Below are 14,664 nucleotides of genomic sequence, written 5' to 3'. Positions count from 1 at the left end.
AGAAAGGAGGTAACAGCTACTGCATTATTATTTCTTTTGAAGAAGGGCCTTAGACTGGAAATGAAGACAGGGACTGTGTTTTCACATCTATCTGCATACCTAATGCACAGTGTCTGGCACATAGTGTCTGTGTCCCTGTTATGAGCAGCATTATTCTATTAATGTGTGTTCAGGTCATCTACTTTGTTTTGTTTTTTGATAGTCACCCTCATACTATTAGCCCAGATAGCTGAAGATCTGTGACAGTCCAAGAAGCTGAACAGGTGAATCTCATGGTTGCTTTGTGGTAATTGCTTCTTTGTGCCATTTCATTTCTGTGCTTCTGCCACCTGTGCTGCTTTGAAAGCTGGAGCTAGACATGAAGTGAATCCTCTGCCCTCTCAGTAGGAGGTTTTGGTGTGACACATCGTCTTGGGAAAAATGTAGCATGAAGTGTGAAACAGGAGGCTGAAATAGCAGCCCTTTAGCCCTTTTGTGGGATGGGAGTAAATATTTAGACATTGTTCTCAGGTGCTGTGGAATTTAATAGCCTTGCAGCAGTTTTAGAAACTCTCCTTGTGCCCAATGGAACAGGTTTGTTTAATTTAAAGAATCTTACTTGGGCTTTTTTGAAATTGTGATACCCCTCCCCCTGCCTTTCCCCTGCCCTGCCCCGCCAGACTTTCCCTGGGTTCATCTGCCTAATGTTCCCTTTGCAGGATCTTTCTATTCACATGGCTGGTATCTTTGCCCCACCCCCTTGTGCCATATCTTTGACCTCTACCTCATTGTATTCTATTCTGAAACCCCTAGGTTTTGAAACATCGTGGTGAATGTTTTCCTTTTCAAAGGGCAAATCTCCATCTTTTGCTCTCCTCCCTTAAGCCAGGGCTGTTTTGATGACTGATATTCAGCACCCACTGGACTAACCAACCATCTGTACTTTGATCCCAGAATTCATTTTGATTCTGCTGTTTGTTTAGAACTGGAAGCTCTCTAGCTTGTTTGGATGTGGTTGTGATTCAGTGAAACTGGCACTGATTTTCCATCTGTTTGCCGTTGGTTGGGACTTCCTCAGTGTGTTAGGAAAGCTGCTGTGCTGAGTTGCAAAGAGAAATTCGCATGTCCATGGTCTTGTACAAGGGCTCATTTGCTCACTTAGAAGGTTTTGTGTAGAGCCTCTGCCTGGGTGAAAGACATGAGCTTCCCTGGAAACAATGGAAAAACATTTGCTGCCAGCCACTCTGTCTTGAGCTCTAGTACGTTACACTGTTTTTCCCTTCTGGGCTTCTTTTTGAGGAAGGGGAGTGTGGATGGGAGGAACTTCGTCTTCACAAACAGTCTCAGATTCCCAGGAGCAGAGAGTGAATTGTATGTTGTAACTTAAAAAAAAAAAAAAAAAAAAAGAACACCTAAAGAACAAGATATCAATTTCGTGACCATTATTGAGCATCTACTATGTATAACACACGTTTGGGTGTGTAAAGGTGATTCTAAGTTCGGTCCAGAGGATCCTTTCTTCTGTGAACTTGGGCAAATGGCTTGACCTCTCTAGGCCTTAGTTTCTCCAACTGTGCTTAGACTAGATCATTCCTAAGGTTTGTTACAATTTTAGAATTTTATACTCTAAATGTGTATCTGTTTGTTACAGAACAAGAGAAGAGGCCTTTCCACAAAACTGACATATTCTTATGTCTCACTTCAAACTAAATGGCTTAAAAATGGTTCCTCTAGAGCAGGATTTCTCAACCTCAGACTATTGACATTTTGGGTAATTCCTTGTTGTGGGCACTGTCCAGGGCATTTTAGAATGTTTAGAAGCCAGCATTCCTGTCCTCTGCCCACTAGATGCCAGTAGCACTTCCCCACCCCTCTGCCAGTTGTGACAACCAAAAGTGTCTCTAGACATCAGCATTGCCCCTTGAGGGGAAATTGTTTCTGTTGGGAGCCATTGGTCTAGAGGGACAAAGATGAGACTATTTGAATATGGGCTGTTTTTAATACCAGTTTTCATATTGTTCCACTATTGCTTATTCCCTGTTTAATCAGTAAGCATGTATCAAGTGTGTACTATACACCGAGCCGACACTTGATTATGAGTGACTTTAATGACCATGTCAGATTTATAAATGTTGAGTCCACCTGGCCAACTTTGAAATGATTGCCCAGCTGTTAGCTCTGCAGTCCCTATACGCCTACACCCACCAGCCTGCTGTTAGCCTTGGTCAGGGTAATGATTGAAATGTATGAAAGCATTTACTCGCAAAGGCTATCAGGTAGCAATTTAGGAAGGCCCTGGGATTGTGAGTTATGGATTGGGACTGGGTCGTGTGCATCCAGAACCTAGTATTATGATAGTTATCCCTTCAGCTTTCTAGGGGAAAAAAATCCCTCGTCAATGTGGTGGGGTGGGGAGTCTATCCTAGGGATGGAGGTTGAAGAGCAATCTCACTGGACAATGACCATATCACCCTTTTGAGTAGCTTCTTCTAAACACAGGCCCCTTCCCTCCCGCAGCGGGCAGGCTCACTTTGCAGCTTTAGTTTTTTGTTTTGTTTTTGTTTTTGTTTTTGTTTTTGTTTTTTGAGACGGAGTCTTGCTCTGTCACCCAGGCTGGAGTGCAGTGGCCGGATCTCAGCTCACTGCAAGCTCCGCCTCCCGGGTTTACGCCATTCTCCTGCCTCAGCCTCCCGAGTAGCTGGGACTACAGGCGCCCGCCACCTCGCCCGGCTAGTTTTTTTGTATTTTTTAGTAGAGACGGGGTTTCACCGTGTTAGCCGGGATCGTCTCTCGATCTCCTGGCCTCGTGATCCGCCCGTCTCGGCCTCCCAAAGTACTGGGATTACAGGCTTGAGCCACCGCGCCCGGCCTGTTTTTGTTTTTAAATATATGAGTAGATACTGGTTGTTGCAAAGAGGAAGTTAACCTGAAGTAACCTAAAAATGTAAAGAACTAAATGTCCCCAGGAGATGAAGACAGTAACTTGAGAACCAAGTTTGCATATATTACCTGAAGTGAGGTCACTAGGAAATTGGTTTAATTATAATATCAAGTTTTAAAATATCAGGTCCACCTGGCTGACTTTGAAATGATTTGCCCAGCTGTTAGCTCAGCAGTCCCTCCCTGCACACCAACTCCACCCAGCCTGTTATTAGCCATTGAAGTGGTGATTGAAATGCATTCGATTTCCCAAGAAATCTAATCTTTGGACTTGCTACATTTGCTATAAAATATCAGTTTAGTTTTAATAACTTTGAATTTGCTCCCAGTACCCCTAGTTTTTCTCATCTGTTTTAAATTCACATTCTTCACTCGGTCGGGTGCAGAATGGTGCTTCTCGCTGATTAGGGTGAGCATCTTTGCTGGGATGCTCTGGGATTCCAAAGCCATGATTCAGACACTTAAGCCTGTGTCAGTCCCTATCCTTAGGTCCTGGCAGGCTCCGTGTTCCATTCCAGCTGAGCCTTTGCTGGAGTAATTACCCACATGGAGTCTTCAAGCCAAACAATTGTTTGTACTGAGATAGTCTCACTGTTTGGCTCCTAATGAAATAATCTCTTTCCTGCCCTCAATGAAAGCAGCTATTTTTTGTGTCCTCCCTCCCCTATTCAGAGAAGCCATGTCTCATCCACCACTCTTCCAGCTTATTCATAAATGCTTTAAGCAGGGTCTTTGTGTAAAGGAAATTGGCTAGAGCTGAAATATCATAGGCTAACCAGGAGACAAGGAGCATTAAGGACACCCTTTCCCTTGACTTTCTATTTAGGGTATTTAAATTACCTTTGTGTGATTTTCTGTAATAAGCAATCTAAAAACTTAAATCCACATAAGCAAAATACTCATACTAGGTTTTAAAAAAGTATACTAAATTAGGCCGGGCACCGTGGTTCACGCCTGTAATCCCAGCACTTGGGGAGGCCGAGGTGAGCGCATCACTAGGTCAGAAGATCAAGACCATCCTGACTAACGTGGTGAAACCCCGCCGTCTCTACTAAAAATACAAAAAATTAGCCAGGCATGGTAGGCATGTGCCTGTAGTCCCAGGTACTCGGGAGGCTGAGGCAGGAGAATGGCGTGGACCCTGGAGGCGGAATTTGCAGTGAGCCAAGATTATGCCACTGCACTCCAGCCTGGGCGACAGAGCGTGAATCCGTCTTAAAAAAAGAAAAAAAAGTATACTAAATTAGTATACTTTTATTTGTTGTTGTTACCTAAAGGAGCTCTCAAAAATAAAAGCTGGCCAGGCATGGTAGCACATGCCTGTAGTCCCAGCTACTCAAGAAGCTGAGGTGGGAGGATTGCTTGAGCGCAGGAGATTAAGGCTGCACTGCACTCTAGCTTGGGCAACAAAGCAAAACCCTATCTTAGAAGAACAAACAAAAAACCCAACAACAGAACAACCACAAATCAGTGAGTGCAGCAGGAGAGGCAGCAGAGTGCTGTGGGAGTTGGAATAGGAAGGAGAAAAAGCTTCAAGGGGAAAGTGGGCAGAGCAAGATTTGCACAAAAAGATGTTTTGCAAATAGAGGAAATAGGCCCTGTAAAGCTATTTGTGAGAGATTATAAGTTGATCAACAAAGTGTAAGTAGTTCTTCTCCCTTTTTTGGGGGGGGGGACAGAGTCTTGCTCTGTCACCCAGGCTGGAGTGCAGTGGCTCAATCTTAGCTCACTGCAACCTCCGCCTCCCAGGTTCAAGCAATTCCCCTGCCTCAGCCTCCCAAATAGCTAGAATTACAGGCGTGACCCACAATGCCTGGCTAATTTTTGTATTTTTAGTAGAGATGGGGTTTTAGCATGTTGGCTAGGCTGGTCTTGAACCCCTGACCTCAGGTGATCCATCGGCCTTAGCATCCCAAAGTGCTGGCATTACAGGCATGACATACCACGCCCGGCCTCTTCTAACATTTTTAAGGAGTATTTGCGTGAACAGAACCAATGAGTTTCTTCAAATTGACTTCTGACAGTAGTCTAAGTGGTCTCCATTTCTGATTCACCCTTTTTTCCAATTCCAAATTGCCATTATCCATGTAATTGACTCTAAAGAGAGCAAGCAAATCTATCTTCTCCAGCAGTTTTGATCATAGATTTTTAGCTGGCTCTCTTTATCATTTGCAACTGAGTTCATTCATATGTTCCAGTGTTCAAGAATTTTTTCCTTCAGTTCCAGAACTCTTTGCTTCCATCCTGTGGTTTCTTGGGAGCACAGTTCTAAGCTTTCTTAAGTGTTTCAACCACACCATCTACCATTTTCCTCAGAAGTTGTTCTCTTCTTTTGGGGTGTGTTTAGGGTGTTTGGGGCACCAGTCACTAGGGATTGGAAGGATTCTGATGGATCTTCAAGTGACCATGTCTTGAAGGTTAGCCATCATCAGTTCACTCCATGAAATGAAAGCTTAAGGGGGTCCACTTTTGCTCTTTTTTGAAAAAGTCTATTGTCCTCAAAGAAGGAGGTGAACCTGATCAGATTTTTAAGTTTTGTCTTATTCAGTGTTTGTAGCATCAAGGGACTGGCCTCTAATGGAAGCAACTGGGGGGCCTCATTGGCTTATGTAATCAGTCTCATCTCACTGACTTTACAGGGTTCTTCAATACTGTCAGAAAATCTCTTGGCTAGCTCTTTCTCCCTCCTTAAAATACGTTGGCTCTTTACTATAAAAACAATCATAGCAGCACATACCAGAATCTCCTAGGGAAACCCCCAAAGACTTGGGCCTTGTCTCAGCTCTCAGACATAACTACCAAGATCTCTGCATAGCTTTCCCAGGACCAACTGGAAATAAATTTTTTTTATGACGATATAATTGACAAATGAAAATTGTATATGTTTATAGTATACAATGTGGTGTTTTGACATATATGTACATTGATTTTTGTGGCAGTCAGGAGGTCCTCTAATTGGAACAGGGACTCACCACACCCAAGAGTCCCTCTGTCTGTATCCCATCCCCAAATCAGAAAAAGGCCTGTGGGTCTCTGTGGGTAGGATTCACTCTCTCAGATTTTTCTGTGAGTCAGGAACATGACAAGTGGCATCTCTACACACAGTTTTAAGAGGAAGTGATGTCATTGTTGGTATATAGACGTGAGAAGAGGAGTAATGAGAATTAAAGAAAGACCCAGATCCCGGGAAAATTTAAGCCATACTTTGAAGTTTGGAGTTCAGTTGATGGTGGGGGGTCCACTGACATAGCTTTGAATGAGGTGATGACATTATCAGAATATATGTTGGCAAAATGTCCTTTTCAAAGCCAACAAGGTCCAAACTAGGATCCCATTCTTTCCCTCCTGAAGTCACCTGGGGAATTGAGTTGATAATAATGATACGGGATGACTGATTGATATTTCTTTATTGCCAGAAACATCACCCAAGTAGAAACTAGTTACCTTCCACTGGTGGGAGAGACAACAAGGAAGAGTGACAGTAAATCCCTACCTGTTAATAATAAACCAATGGCCAGGCCCAGTGGCTCATTTCCTGTAATCCCAGTACTTTGGGAAGCCAAGGTGGGAAGATCACTTGAGCCCAGGAGTTCAAAACCAGCCTGGGCAACATAGCAAGACCTCACCTCTACAAAATAATAATAATAATAATAATAATAATAATAATAATAATAAAACCAAGGCAGTAAGATTATGTGGAACCAGATTTACTAAAAGTTAATTGCCTTCCCTTCAATCTTTTTGGAGTAGTTTAATGAATTTTTGAGATAAAGTTACTGTCTTTCGGAAGAGGTAGATTTGAGATAATCTTGTTAAGGTATATTGATTTGTCAGAGAGGTGTATTGACTTGTCTAAAGTCACACAGGAAATTAGTGCTGTAGTTTAGATAATCCGTATCCTTAGCTTTGTAGATAAGAAGGGCCAGTTAAATAACATGAGAAAGATGAAGAATGACTCCTTCCTTTGTCCTAGTAGACCTCAGTCTGCTTCCCTGTTGATTTCTTTGTGTTACAGGCTTTAATGTTTTTTGAGAAAAGCCATTTTAAGTTAACTACTGAATTAGCTTTAGATATAGATTGACTAATCATTTCATTAGTGAGTACTTAGCAGTGTTCTACTTCCCTTAACCTCCTTTTTCCGGTTACCTGTTAGGAAGATAATGTTGCTTTGCTTCATCTCCATTGATAATCACAGCAGTCTGTCTAATTGCTACGCCTGTTCTATCATTGAGCTCCTGGATCAAGTTGGTTCAGTGGGCTTGTATTTTGGTTGAGTATATAAGTGGCTGCTTTCTTCTGCTAGAATCTCTAAACCTCCATCTTTATCTTGCATACTTCGATATATAAGTATGGGGGGAGTAAAAAGCAGCACCAGGATATCAAAATGGTAGGAAGACAGATTAATCGGACTCAGTATAAGGAAGGCCTCTCTGCTAGTCAATGCTGTCTAATGGACAAACCGACTACCTTTTGAAATGGTACATAACTGACTTAGCGTTGGACAAAGCAGGTGGTCACCCTTACAAGGAGGGTGCATTCAGTGGGAAGTTGGACCCAAGAGGACTTCTAAAGTTCTTTCCACCTCTGATGTTCTCATTTTAAATTTCTTGGTGTAGGATTTACCTTTATTCTCTAATCAGTCTCAGACATGTTTTAATTTTGTCTCAGACATTTTTAAGCTTAACTTATGCTCTTTTTTCAACTGTACAAATGTGGACAGTGTTTCTTTTTGACAAACGGAAACAACATTCTTGCAAGATGGCCCAGATGGAAAGGGACTTCTCTTGCAAGCGTTCTGAAAGCAGAGGTTGATTGCATAAGCCTTTATTTTGGTCTCATGGTTCCTTAAAATGTTTGTACTTACAGAAGTTCAAAGTTACTGTTTATTGTTATTTTGGAATAAGGAACTTGATGAACTCTTTTTTGTGTAGATGAAAACATAGAGGTAAACATACCTCTCAGCAGCCCTACATAATTTTTCCAAGATCCCACTGGTGTTTCTGTGTATTCTTCCTTTTCAGTGAATCAGAGAATGGAAGGATATAATGAGTGGAACTGAGGTAACTGGCACTAGATTTGTTTTTAAAACAAATACTGCTGCTTTTTTACTTTGACTTCCAAATTTTAGGTCAGAGTTAATGACAAGCTACGTCATGTAGAATTAATCTCTTATAAAATCCAAGTTTGTTGATTTAGGTTCTTCCTCATGTGTATGTTGTATTTAACCAGTTTTCAGTGCCTACTGTAGGCTCCAGGAACTGAATTTGATTTGTGTTTTAGGTTCCTCAAGAACTAACATCTTCATAAATTGTTTATTTCATTTTACATTTTCAGAACCATTGAATGGTAAGCAGGACGGGACCTAAAAATTACTGCAAACCATCTACTGTAGTAGTAGGACTGTAGTAGTAGAAAGAACCGTAGGGCTCGTTGTTCACCCAATTCACCACATGGGGATCATTTCTCCACCATCCCTGAGAACTGATTACCAAGCCTCTGTTTGAACACTGCACTAACTGGGATTTTACAATTTCTGGATATGCTGCATTTGTTTTTACACAACCTTAATTGTTAGAAAATTTTTCCCCAGAGTGTGCTAAAATCAACTTCTATTCCTTAATGCCAGTTCTGCTTTTGAAGCCTCTCCAAAGTAGCCTAATCCGTTTTCTGTGTTATAGCCTATCCTTTAAGGCATGTGAAAACTTCTTCTCCCTTCATTTTGCAAAACAGGAAGAATATATACATTTATGTTGCTTGTTGATTAACTCATTTAACAGACATTTATTGTGTACCATCTTCTGTTTGCTAGCATTGTGTCAAGTGTTTGGGATAAACGATGAAGGAACATGGTCATTGCCTTCCAGAGCTCATAGTCTGTTGAGGACAAGAGAGACCTGTAAGCAACTCGAACAAGATATTAAGTATTAGAAGAACAAAGCTATTATCTGGGCTATTAGCGATAGAGAAAGTTAAGGTTTATTCCACTGGAGGGCGTCACAGATGAACTGGATTTTTAAGTTTGTCAAGCAGGGAATGAGGGAGAAAGCCATTCCAGGTAGAAAGAATGGTGTAGTCAAAGAGATTTGAGTGTGTCGCATATTTCAGAATTATGACTTACTCAGCACGTGTAAAGCACAAGGCTCTCAACAGACTTTATATATCATGTTAAGGAGTTTCAACTTATCCTACAGCCAGTAAGGAGCCCTGGATGCTCGCATTGTTTTGTTTTTATGATATCTGTACTGGTTTTTCCCACTGCAAACTTAATAGAAAGTTCATTGCAAACAATCCAGAGAGTATATATAGAGAAGAAAATAGATGTTTCACAATCCCATTATCCAGATATAGTAATAATTTACATACATTCTTCTAGATGTTTTTTCTGTGCATACCTGTACATTTATTCTTTTTTCTTTTCTATTCTTTTTTTTGACAAGGTCTTGCTCTGTTCCCTAGGATGGAGTGCCATGGTGCAATCATAGCTCATTGCAGCCTTAAATCCTTGGGCTCAAGCAGTACTCCCACCTCAGCCTCCCAAGTAGCTAGGACTACAGAGGCATGCCACCACACCCAGCTCATTTATTCATATTTTAAACAAAATTGGAATTGTTTCATGTATACTCTTTTAATACTGGATTTTAAAAATTACTGTATCATGGAGATACTTTTGTATCAAATAGAGGCTCCAAAATTTTTCCCCATTAAATGGTGATACCATAATTCCTTAATGTAACCTATTGATGTTTCTAATCTTTATAAAGATGTAATAATGAACATTCTTAACATATTTCTTTGTGTACTTGACCTGTTTTTTCCCTGATGAATTCTTACAAGTGGGGTCAAAGGATTTACTTAGTTCTTTTGTTTTTTTGAGTTAGGGCGTCAATATGTTGCCCAGGCTGTCCTCAAACTCCTGGGCTCAAGTGATCCTCCAACCTCAGCCTCCTGAATAGCTGGGACTACCGACATGTGCCACTGCACCTAGCACACTTAGTTTTAATTAATTTTTAAACAAATGTTGCCTTCCTGCTGTGTTCAAGGAAGCGTGCTATGCTGTGGGTATATGATAGTGAATGTCACAGGTCTGGTGTCAGCTCTTGTGGCACACATTAGTGGGAAAGAATCTTAATCAAATAATTAGATAGTAACAAAATGGGGTATGATTTAGAAAAAGTAAAGGGTGGCCAGGCACAGGGGCTTACTCCTGTAATCTCAGTGCTTTGGGAGGCCAAAGTAGGAAAATCGTTTGAGGCCAGGAGTTCAAGACCAGCCTGGGCAACATAGTGAGACCCTGTCTCTTTTTTATTTCATTTATTTATTTTTAGTTTATTTTTTTCAGATGGAGCCTTGCTTTGTCACCCTGGCTGGAGTGCAGTGGCAGGATCTCGGCTCACTGTAACCTCCGCTTCCTGGGCTCGTGTGATTCTCCTGCCTCAGCCTCCCAAGTAGCTAGGACTACAGGCACGTGCCACCATGTCTGGCTATTTTTTTTTTTTTTTTTCGTATTTTTAGTAGAGATGGAGTTTCACCATGTTGGCCAGGCTGGTCTCAAACTCCTGACCTCAGGTGATCCGCCCGCCTTGGCCTCCCAAAGTGTTGGGATTACAGGCATGAGCCATCGCACCTGGCCTATTTCTTTTTTTTTTTCTTTACTTTTTTTTTTTTCTCCTGACTCTTTACAGCACTCAATGACCCATCTCTACAAAAATAAAAAATTCAGCTGAGTGTGGTGGCTCATGCCTGTGGTCCCAGCTACTTGGGAGACTGAGGTGGGAGGATTGCCTGAGCCCAACAGCCCAAGGCTGCTATGAGTTATGATCGTGCCTCTGCACTCCAGCCTGGGTGACAGAGCAAGACCCTGTCTCAAAAAAAAAAAAAAAAAAAAAAAAAAAAGCAAGGAAAAAAAAAAGGAAAGAAAGAGTAAAGGGTAAATGAAAGTTCATAGCCTTTTAAAAAAGTCCTTATCTTTTAGAGATATATGCTGAAGTATACACAGATGAAATGGTATGATATTTAGGACTTGCTTCAGAATAATCCAAGGTTGGAGTCGAGGGGCAGTGGGTGGGAGTATAGCTGAAACAAAATTGGCTAGGAGTTGATAATTGCTGAAGCCCATGGTTAATTATGCTCTGCTTTTGTTTGTTTGAAATTTTCTATAAGGTAAAAGCCAAAAGAAAGGGTAGAAGAGAGATTACAGTCGTGTTTAGACTGGGGAGCCAAGGAAAGACTCCTTTGAGGAAGAAGCATTTCAGCTCCTTTGAGGAAGAAGCATTTCAGAGGGTCTATTACTATCTAGACCCTCGTGATGTATAGGAGTTGGCCAGGCTGCAAGGGGCATTTGGCAGTTAGGGAGTTTTTTAGGCAGCAGGAGCAGCATATTCAAAGGCTGGCAAGCCCTGAGGAAGGAACATGTTGGTGCCTTGAGGAAATGAAAGAAGGCTGCTGTCATAGGAATTGAGAGGCTGCGGAAGGAGGCATGGGCTAGACCTTTAAGACCTTGGAAACCATGTTAAAGATTTTGTTTTTTAATCCAATAGTAATAGAAGAATTTTAAGTAGCACGAGGTGGCTCTGCTTCTTTAAGAGCTCAAGTTGGCTGCTGGTGGAGAATGGTTTTGGTTTGGGCTCGAGGGAGAAGAGAATGTAAAAGTGGAGAGAGAGCTATTAGGAGGTTATTGCAGTGGTCCAAAAGAGTCTGGTGGTTTTAGATTACAGAAATAGTTATACAGATGGAGAGAAGAGATACTGATTTGACAGATATTTTTGGCTTGGTGATGTGGGGGCTGAAGGAGAGAGAGGTTTTATGATGCATAAATTTCTGGCTGACGCAGTAGAATGGATGGAGGTGTAGTTGACTAAGATGAAGGAAAAAGGAAGAGATTTTGTAGCAAGAGATTGAGAGCTTAGTTTGGAATATGCTATTCAGAAAATGTGCACCAATTTACATATTTACCTCTGTGTATAAGACTACATGGAAGGTATTTATATTTAGAGGTCTGATCTGTACAGATTTGTGTTTTAGAAAGATTATTGTAGTGGGATTCTGGAGACTAATTACTTGTTAGTCTGTGAGGTTTTTGAATTGAGGTATCTCATCTTTATTTTCTCTGCCTTTGTATCCCCAGTACTTAGCAGACAAAGTGCTTGGCACATAGGTACACAATAAATAATGTTAAGAGAATGAATGCTGGCCAGGCGCGGTGGCTCACTCCTGTAATCCCAGCACTTTGGGAGGCTGAGGCGGGCGGATCACAAGGTCAGGAGATGAGACCATCCTGGTTACCACGGTGACACCCCGTCTCTACTAAAAATACAAAAACAAAATTAGGCGGGCGGGGTGGCGGGCGCGGTGGCGGGCGCCTGTACACCCAGCTGCTTGGGAGGCTGAGGTAGGAGAATGGCGTGAACCCGGGAGGCGGAGCTTGCAGTGAGTCGAGATTGCGCCACTGCACTCCAGCCTGGGCGACAGAGCGAGACTGTCTCAAAAAAAAAAAAAAAAAAAAACACACAAAAAAAACAAAAAAGGAATGCTTATAGGTGAGAGATGAGAAGGTCTAGGTAGAAATGGATAGATTGTGGAAAAGTTTCCAAGATAGATTCAACAGGATTTGGATGGAAGATGGGAGAGATTTTTCTGTCCCTTCTCTTACCCTGCCGTTGAACTTTTTGACAGGTCCATTATGCCAGCAGGTCTAAATATAGGTAGCCATCAATTTATCATTTTTTTTTAATCCTCAACATTTATTTGTTTGGAACTCCATAGATTAGAACTCAATGAGGTAATTATTGTAATATTAATAGTAGCTTGAAGCCCTCCATCACTCTAGTTCCCGTTTTCTGTCTGCTGAGTTTTCTGTCTTCCAGAGCCTTTCTAATCCTGGCGTTTGATGGTGGGGAAAGTTTCAGCAGCAAGAGGAATTTGCAGCAGTAGTTACTCAGTATGTAGAAGCTGTCCAGAAGTTGAATATAAGTTGGATATTACCTGTATGCTTTCCATTTTACAAATGGAGACATAAGCCCTAAAGAAACTTGTCAAAATACATGCAACAGGTCCATGTAAACCCAGGTTTTTCCCATACTGAGCTGGTACTTAGGACAGTTGATTTCTTGACTGATCAACCAAATCCATTTCCATCTACTTTTTTCATTTTCCCTGATCGCTTATTACAGAGTGATTCTATGTTAGTTTTAGTATTGCTTAATGCTGCCCAAGCCTGCTCTTAGGCTCCTGTTGAATATGTTCACTTATCTGTGACCTTGTTCTTGTGTTGTGTCAGTCACTACCAGTTTACATCACTTGCCTATCCTCTTTGCTTTCAAAATTGTTTGGCATATTGCCTCTCAGCATCTATTTTCATTTTACATTTCAAAATGGTATCTTTTATATTTTTTCCTTGATTACCATGACCAATATGTATTGAACAATTGGTTTATCTCTCTTTATTGATACATAATAGATACACATATTTTCATGATTATTTTGATACATTCACATAATGTGTAATAACCAAATCATGATAATGGTATATCCATCACCTTAAACATTTATCTTTATGCTGGGAACATTTGAATTATTCTCTTCTACCTATTTTGAGATATATGGTAGATTATTGTTTGCTATAGTCACTCAACTGATTCATTGAACACTAGGTCTTATTTCTTCTAACTGTATTTTTGTATTTTTGGGGTTTTTTGAGACAGGGTCTTGCTCTGTCGCCCAGGCTGGAGTGCAGTGGTGTGATCTTGGCTCGTCACAACCTCTGACTCCTGGATTCAAGCAATTCTCCTGCCTCAGCCTCCCCAGTAGCTGGGATTACAGACGTGCCACCATGCCCGGCTAATTTTTTGTATTATTAGTAGAGATGGGGTTTCACCATGTTGGCCAGGCTAGCTAACTATATTTTTGTACCCATTAATCAACCTCACTTCATCCTCCATCCCCCTACCCTTTCTGGCTTCTAGAACACCGATTTACTCTCTCTTCATGAGATCCACCTTTTTTAAACTCACTGACATTTGCAGCAACACAGATGGAATTGGAGATCATTATGTTAAAACAATTGGTTTCACTTGCATTTTTGCAAGTTTACCAGATTAAAGTAGGCTGGCCTTGCAGCAGCAATACCAGGTACTGTGGAATCCAAGTACCCACCACTTAGGCTGACAGCCTTGGGCCTTCTTTCTTTGCCTGTGTAGTGGGGGCATATGCAAGCACAAGGGCAGGGTGGGGGTGTGTAGCAGAGAAAGGGAACAGGTGAGGGTTTAAAAAGTGCATTTTCAAGAAATATTTTGGCCGGGCGCAGTGGCTCACGCCTGTAATCCCTGCACTTTGGGAGGCCGAGGCGGGCGGATCACGAGGTCAGTAGATCGAGACCATCCTGGCTAACACGGTGAAACCCCATCTCTACTAAAATACAAAAAATTAGCCGGGCGCGGTGGCGGGCGCCTGTAGTCCCAGCTACTCGGGAGGCTGAGGCAGGAGAATGGCGCGAACCCGGAAGGCGGAGCTTGCAGTGAGCCGAGATGGTGCCCCTGCACTCCAGCCTGGGTGACAGAGTGAAGACTCCGCCTCAAAAAAAAAAAAAAAAAAAAAAAAGAAATATTTTAAGATCAATAAAGGAAGCTGCTTAAAATTTCATGTTTTCTAGAAGACTTTGAAATTGGGTCTAGGGTAAATTTCTTCTCTCTAATATTCAGTTCATTTTGGTTCTGGTATTTTAGGACCAGAACTCATATTCCTTTCCAA

General features: G+C 41.6%; 1 protein-coding gene across 5 annotated transcripts in view; it reads left to right on the top strand.

The window, feature by feature from the left end:
* The window catches only part of LOC105494805 (small ArfGAP2), a 54,976-nt gene that overhangs the window by 19,463 nt on the left and 20,849 nt on the right, over window positions 1-14,664 (top strand). The window contains exon 1 of one of the 5 annotated variants that reach the window (XM_071095385.1): window positions 4,523-4,541. The exons of the other annotated variants lie outside the window; for them this stretch is intronic. The gene's annotated coding sequence lies outside the window, so the exon portion shown is untranslated. Of the gene's footprint in view, window positions 1-4,522; window positions 4,542-14,664 lie in introns of those variants that run through there. 5 annotated transcript variants of the gene reach the window in all.

The sequence above is a fragment of the Macaca nemestrina genome, chromosome 1 (genome assembly GCF_043159975.1).
Source record: "Macaca nemestrina isolate mMacNem1 chromosome 1, mMacNem.hap1, whole genome shotgun sequence".
Classification (NCBI taxonomy): Eukaryota; Metazoa; Chordata; class Mammalia; order Primates; family Cercopithecidae; genus Macaca; species Macaca nemestrina.
Note: the sequence above shows the minus strand (reverse complement) of the source record. Positions and strands in the feature narration are given on the sequence as shown.